This window comes from Rhipicephalus microplus, chromosome 8, assembly GCF_043290135.1.
Source record: "Rhipicephalus microplus isolate Deutch F79 chromosome 8, USDA_Rmic, whole genome shotgun sequence".
Classification (NCBI taxonomy): Eukaryota; Metazoa; Arthropoda; class Arachnida; order Ixodida; family Ixodidae; genus Rhipicephalus; species Rhipicephalus microplus.
The window spans coordinates 104,517,626-104,525,782 of NC_134707.1; positions in this window are offsets into that span (position 1 = coordinate 104,517,626).

Genomic DNA, 8,157 nt, shown 5'->3' on the forward strand with positions numbered 1-8,157 from the left:
ATATTCGTCAGGCCACCTTACCCTCTCAGCTAACTTTGGTTTACGCCAAGTGAAGAAGGTGAGCATGAGAGCACCCAAACGGAAGCGGCTAGATAGATACTCTCAAAGTCGCCGAAGTTCGCTAAGAAATGCTTCGCATTTAACAAATCAAACGTGCTAAGGTTAAAGCTTGGGCGAGTTGGTTCAAATACATGATTAAAGACACAGCGCAAACAACGGCAGGAAGAAAGGAAGAGACAGGACAGAGCGCTGACTTACAACTGATCTTTATTAGGAAATGCGAACAAATATATATCATGGCAGGCAAAAAACACGTGTCCACCACAATATCAAAAAATTTCGCACAAGCGTCACCATCACCATATCGCTACTGTCTCACCGCACACGTGTTCATCCTACAGATAAGAAGTCCATCTCTTTTTGAGAGAGGGTTACAGATGCCCTACTTACACATTGATCTTTCAGACGTGCAATTTCAGCCGCTTCCATTATCTCCCTAGTTTTTCTTTCTTTGTGCCTGGCTAGGATTTTAGTGTCGCGAAACTGCGGTGTGCACCCACAATCCCTACAATGGATGCCAAGGTGGCCGCTAATAGTATTTTTCACGTTGTACTCGTGCTCCTTCAATCTTGTGTTTACGCACCTTCCTGTTTGGCCCACGTATATCCTTCCACAGGACAGCGGGATCGAATAAACTACATTTTCCGCGCAAAGTATGTAGCTAAATTTATGATTTACTGCGCAGAGCTGCGGCCCTCTTGCGGGTTTATTCACTTGCGCACATATGGACAACAGCTTTATCGGCGCAGAGAACAGCACTCTGACGTTGGCATGCTTCCCTATCTTTTTCAAATTGTGTGCGATCCCATGCATATACGGCACAACGGTACACTTTTTATTTCTGTTGCACTCCGATAACGATTGCCGGCCCTGGGTATGCTTTAGCTTTTTTAAAATAGATTCTGCGACAGAAATTAACAGATGTGATGGATAAGCTGCTGCCTTAAGGCGTTCAAGTTGTTTACTGAAGCTCTCTGAAATTAAGTGGCGACAAGACTTCTTTAGGGCATTAGTAAAGCACGTAGTGGCAATAGACCTCTTTACCAATTTAGAATGGCAGGAATCAAAAGGTAGCAATGGTTTACTGGCTCGTGGCTCATACTCCCAGCAAATGTGATCTGTTTCAAATTTAAGCTTTAGATCAAGAAACCTAATGACCTGCCCCACTGGTAATTCATGCGTCAAAACAAGTGGCTGGAAATGCTTTCGAAATTCATTTAGCACTTCTAACATTAGTGGTTGTAGGCCTGATTCGTCCGTCTGAAAAATAACTAAGAAATCATCTACGTAGCGGAAGACCTTGGTCAGCCTTAAAACATTCATGTGGTCGTGCACTTGCCTATCTAGATGCGCTAGGAAAAGATCACTTAATATCGGAGCTATGCTAGATCCAATGCAGACCCCATTTGTCTGGATGTAAACCCTGTCATTCCAAGTTGTAAAAGTCGAATTAAGGTACATGGTTAAAAGCTCTAAAAAACTGCCAACCGCTAACCCTGTGTCGTTCTGAAAGGCGGTTGCACCATGCTTATCTATACACTCTTCAATACACAGCATAAGTTGACTATGAGGCAAAGAATAGTAAAGGTCCTTTACATCCAATGAGCATGCCATGTAGCTTTTGTCGTTACAGGTATCTAAAAACGCAATCACATCGTCCGAATTTCGCACAATAAAGGGGTCATTTACTTCCAATTTCCTTAACTTTTCTTGCAGAAACGAAGACAAGCATTTCTGCCACGTACCACTTTCCGATACTATTACCCTTAATGGCATGTCCACTTTATGGGTTTTTGCAGTGAAAAACATATGCAAGCTCCCACCTTTGCTTTTGTCAATCGATTTCACCAAGCTCTCAAGATTTAGTTTTTTACATAGCTTCTTGGCTTTTGACCTAACCTGCTGAAGGGAAACATTTTCCTTTAAGGTGAAAGCTGAAGATATCGCTACCTCAGCTTTTGATATAAACGTGCACTCTTTTAAAACTAGGAAGCCCCCTTCATTATCGGACGGTAACACAGCCAAAGCGTTAGTTCTCAAGAAGGACACCGTCTGCCGAACTCGAAAGTCATTCTCCCTCTGACCGCACTTCACCAATACATCAACACCTTCAGACACGCACCTGTCAGCGTCCGCCTCTGGAGCCAGTTCAGACACTTGTCTCACCAAGGTTAGCAGTTCAGGCGCAGTCTTTACAGGTTGTATGGCGAACTTCGGTCCTTTGTTCAGAACTTTGCGAATGCCGTCCGGAAGAGACACATCCCCGAGGGTCTTGACACCGTCGACGTTTGCCCTTGTAAACTTAGGTTCAGAAGCACGAAGTTCAGCTAAAGTTTGCATCCACATAAACTCAGCTGTTGAATCCGCCAGGCTCCTGAATTCTCTCCATTTTCTAATTGGTCGAGGTTGTATATTTGGGCCATGAAGGCGCAGGAACAAGCAATCCTTGTAAAACCTTGCCTGCCTATTCCACTCTGCACGTATAATTTTGCACATTCTTGTTCCATGTCCTTGCGATGGAAAGAAGCCACCAAAAAGCACCAAAACTTCTGGCGGCAGCCACTTCTTCTTTAGATAAAACGACAGGGTACGTGCTCGGCAGACAGAGACGGCGAAGAGGGTGATGAGGATGTAAGGATCCACATAGGAACAGTTAAAAGAGCCCTGTGTACTAGAAATGAAACTTGCTAAGGTTAAAGCTTGGGCGAGTTGGTTCAAATACATGATTAAAGACACAGCGCAAACAACGGCAGGAAGAAAGGAAGAGACAGGACAGAGCGCTGACTTACAACTGATCTTTATTAGGAAATGCGAACAAATATATATCATGGCAGGCAAAAAACACGTGTCCACCACAATATCAAAAAATTTCGCACAAGCGTCACCATCACCATATCGCTACTGTCTCACCGCACACGTGTTCATCCTACAGATAAGAAGTCCATCTCTTTTTGAGAGAGGGTTACAGATGCCCTACTTACACATTGATCTTTCAGACGTGCAATTTCAGCCGCTTCCATTATCTCCCTAGTTTTTCTTTCTTTGTGCCTGGCTAGGATTTTAGTGTCGCGAAACTGCGGTGTGCACCCACAATCCCTACAATGGATGCCAAGGTGGCCGCTAATAGTATTTTTCACGTTGTACTCGTGCTCCTTCAATCTTGTGTTTACGCACCTTCCTGTTTGGCCCACGTATATCCTTCCACAGGACAGCGGGATCGAATAAACTACATTTTCCGCGCAAAGTATGTAGCTAAATTTATGATTTACTGCGCAGAGCTGCGGCCCTCTTGCGGGTTTATTCACTTGCGCACATATGGACAACAGCTTTATCGCCGCAGAGAACAGCACTCTGACGTTGGCATGCTTCCCTATCTTTTTCAAATTGTGTGCGATCCCATGCATATACGGCACAACGGTACACTTTTTATTTCTGTTGCACTCCGATAACGATTGCCGGCCCTGGGTATGCTTTAGCTTTTTTAAAATAGATTCTGCGACAGAAATTAACAGATGTGATGGATAAGCTGCTGCCTTAAGGCGTTCAAGTTGTTTACTGAAGCTCTCTGAAATTAAGTGGCGACAAGACTTCTTTAGGGCATTAGTAAAGCACGTAGTGGCAATAGACCTCTTTACCAATTTAGAATGGCAGGAATCAAAAGGTAGCAATGGTTTACTGGCTCGGAATACCAGTGGGGCAGGAATACCAGTGGCTGGAATACCAGTGGGGCAGGTCATTAGGTTTCTTGATCTAAAGCTTAAATTTGAAACAGATCACATTTGCTGGGAGTATGAGCCACGAGCCAGTAAACCATTGCTACCTTTTGATTCCTGCCATTCTAAATTGGTAAAGAGGTCTATTGCCACTACGTGCTTTACTAATGCCCTAAAGAAGTCTTGTCGCCACTTAATTTCAGAGAGCTTCAGTAAACAACTTGAACGCCTTAAGGCAGCAGCTTATCCATCACATCTGTTAATTTCTGTCGCAGAATCTATTTTAAAAAAGCTAAAGCATACCCAGGGCCGGCAATCGTTATCGGAGTGCAACAGAAATAAAAAGTGTACCGTTGTGCCGTATATGCATGGGATCGCACACAATTTGAAAAAGATAGGGAAGCATGCCAACGTCAGAGTGCTGTTCTCTGCGCCGATAAAGCTGTTGTCCATATGTGCGCAAGTGAATAAACCCGCAAGAGGGCCGCAGCTCTGCGCAGTAAATCATAAATTTAGCTACATACTTTGCGCGGAAAATGTAGTTTATTCGATCCCGCTGTCCTGTGGAAGGATATACGTGGGCCAAACAGGAAGGTGCGTAAACACAAGATTGAAGGAGCACGAGTACAACGTGAAAAATACTATTAGCGGCCACCTTGGCATCCATTGTAGGGATTGTGGGTGCACACCGCAGTTTCGCGACACTAAAATCCTAGCCAGGCACAAAGAAAGAAAAACTAGGGAGATAATGGAAGCGGCTGAAATTGCACGTCTGAAAGATCAATGTGTAAGTAGGGCATCTGTAACCCTCTCTCAAAAAGAGATGGACTTCTTATCTGTAGGATGAACACGTGTGCGGTGAGACAGTAGCGATATGGTGATGGTGACGCTTGTGCGAAATTTTTTGATATTGTGGTGGACACGTGTTTTTTGCCTGCCATGATATATATTTGTTCGCATTTCCTAATAAAGATCAGTTGTAAGTCAGCGCTCTGTCCTGTCTCTTCCTTTCTTCCTGCCGTTGTTTGCGCTGTGTCTTTAATCATGTAAATCAAACGTACTTCACTCTTCACGCATGTGGCGATAATTGGTGCTTCAGAAAACATTAACCCCTGACAAACTCTCCAACTAGCTGGTGCACTCGCCGCAGCATGACACTCGATGCTTTTGTTCAGCATTTTTTCGCGCTCTTGCCAGTGAGCTTAAGTTATATGATGTAAAATTTTGCATCGCAAAAGTCGATCAGTTGGAAAGGTAAATTATATTGGCTGTAGTATAATGCCACTAGAAGTATTCGCTGTACTCCTACGCCACTCGCAGTTATCTATAACTCATTGAATCGCTAAAGGCACGAACGAAAGACGTGCGAAGGACACAGAAAATATGCTACTTTCGACTGAAATTTTATTAATTGGCGACATCGAATATATAGGTGCAGCCTGTAGAAAAAAAGCATGAAAACAAAAAAAGATCAATCGAAGAAGACCATGGTACCACTATGCTTATTCGCGCCAACACGTGTCCAAAGCATACGCGCCGGCCCGGATCTAGGTGAATACATAGTTAGACATCACGCAAATAGCGTCTGAAAGTGTCAAGGTGCGCCACAAGTGACTATCTCATGCGCACACTCCAAAATGTGCAGTTCCTTTCTTGTCAAGTAAATCGAAAGAGCACCTAACCACAATTAAATCACTCGTTTTCATCTCACCGGCCTCAACATGTTGTTTAGATTTAAAGTCCAAGTTCCAATATAACACCAAGGTGGTATTGAAAAAAAGTTCGCACCCGCAATTTCGATAGTTATGTGCGAGGTGCCCATCTGTTTCCTCGCGAACCTTATTGTGATGCTCACTTATGCTCATGTTACACAGGCAAAGCAAGCGCGATTACGACCTACCACGGTTGCCCACGTTTAACCGCAGTTAGCGCCAACCATGGTTCGCCGATGTTACGCAGCGCGAAAGCATCCTCTGTTAATGCGGCTAACGCCATCTGGCGTAGAGCAATCAAGAGAGCCACTTCCTTGCGTATATATGTTCCGAATACATTTAGCAGCAACCAGGCAAAAATGTCATATCTGCACCCTAGTATATTCATGTACTATCGGCATCAAATGAAACGCGAAAACAGTGGAGCGCATGTTTCAAGCATTAGAAACAGTATAGTGTTCACCGTCCAGTCATCATCATTGACCGGCCAGCACATCCGGTTTGGCAGCACTGCGTGATCCCCCTATAGTGCGTTATCTCCATCACTGCTCTAGTTTTCGTATAGTGATAATAGTGGTTAATGTGGGCGTGCCAAGCGCTTTTGATCGTATCGCTCGTAATATCTTGCTTTTAATTAAGCGTCGCAGTGCAAACGGTGTCTAGGCACGATACAAAGAAAAGATCCAGCTTGTCGGGAAAATTGACCAAGGTGTACCGATGCCCCAAAGTAGGTGTTATGTCCGTGGTTGTTGTCGCTCATAGACGTACGCGTTGGTCGCGGTAGTCCAAAAAGCTCAGACAGCCTCGAACGGTTAAAAACAAGTTTATTTCTATTCGGATGGAGGCGGAGGCCGAACGTTGCAAACAACGACCGCAGAGTGTCGATAAGTGCTGCCGATGTCGTTGTAGCCATTTGTTTTAACTCCAGCCACTTGGTGTATGCGTCTACAACCACCAGGAACGAACACCCTTCGATAGGTCCAGCAAAATCAATGTGCGGGGTGTGCCAAGGCGTGTCTGGTCTTTCCCATTCAGGAATAGGGGCTCTTGGCGGGCTTCTGTGGTTGCATTGGTAAGGCTGGCAATAGTGAACTGTTAATTCTATATCATGGTCGATACCAGGCCACCACATATAACTTCTGGCGCACTTTTTCATGGCAACAATGCCTCGATGACCTGCGTGGACAAGCGACATGGCCTGTTCGCGAAGTGCTGCTGGAATAACAACTCTTGATCCCAAGAAAACGCAACCGCGATGAGTGCTCAACTCCGCAGCTCGCTTGCGGTAAGCCTTGAAGTGTTCACCCTTTAGCTTCTGCACGTTGCCTTCTTGTATAGCTGCGTAGACTTCCTTCAAGACAGTGCACTCCTGCATTGATGCTGCTACCGTGTCAGCTGTTAGCGGAGGGTTCGGCAGCGCCTCAAACATGAGTATATCACCCGGCGGGGGTGGTTCATCGATTGTGGTGTCTAGCGGCAGGCGGCTTAGTGCGTCGGCGTTCTGGTGTTTCTTCCCCGTGCGATGTACGAGTTCGTAATCGTACGCCGACATCTTGATGCACCGTCGTGTCATTCGCGGCGACAATGTCTGTGGCATTGGCTTCTGGGGACCCATAATACCCAATAGGGGCCGGTAATCTGTTATGAAAGTCACTTTCCTGCCGGTAATGTACTGTCGAAAGTGATCTGCTGCGTACACGATGGCAAGTCCCTCTTTATCTAGCTGGGAATTATTCTTCTCTGCCTGCGATAGGGTGCGCGAAGCAAAAGCGATCGGGGCTTCCCGTCCCTGGTCGTCAACTTGGGAGAGGACTGCTCCCACTCCGTATGGTGATGCGTCACAGGCTAGCAGTAGGGGTCTCCTTTCGTCGTAGTGCGTAGAACAGTAGACTTGCGAAGTAGTTGCTTAAGGGCAACAAATGACTGTTGGTGGCGTGACGACCAAGTCTATGGAACTTCTTTCTGCAGGAGCTGATATAGATCGTTGGCCACTGTAGCTCGATGTTCTAAGAACCGGTCGTAGAACGTCAATAGCCCCAAAAACGACTGCAGTTTTTGCTTGTTAGTAGGCGCTCGTGCTTCGGTGATTGCACGCACTTTGTCTTCAGTGGGATGAATACCCTGCGCGTCAATTTGATGTCCAAGAAACATCACTTCAGGCACCGCAAAAACACATTTTTCTTTACTGATGCGCAAATTAGCATTCGCTAGCCTTTCAAAAATGAGCTCCAAGCGATCTGTGTGCTCTTCATTGGAGGCACCACCGACAATAACATCGTCGAAGTAGACGCAAACACCTGTGATCCCGCTAAGTGTAGACTCCGTAAATTTCTGGAAGATTGCTGGCGCTGCAGATATTCCGAATGGCAGCCTTTTAACTTTTAAAGACCCTTAATAGTGTTTATTGTGAGCAGTTCAGACGTTGATTCGCTCACCTTCAGCTGCTGGTAGGCTTGTGTCAAGTCCAAGGTGCTGAAGATTTTTCCACCACGAAGCTTGCTAAAAACCTCTTCCGGTGTCGGCAGTGGGTAGGAAGATGCTTTTGTCGCCAGGTTGACAGTGCTCCGGTAGTCTCCGAAAAGGCGTAGGGTACCGTTCTTCTTTCGGACGACAACTCCGGACATAACAGTAGGCATGGTTAATGCTGTTCCCAACTGCTCTCGCTGCCAGAG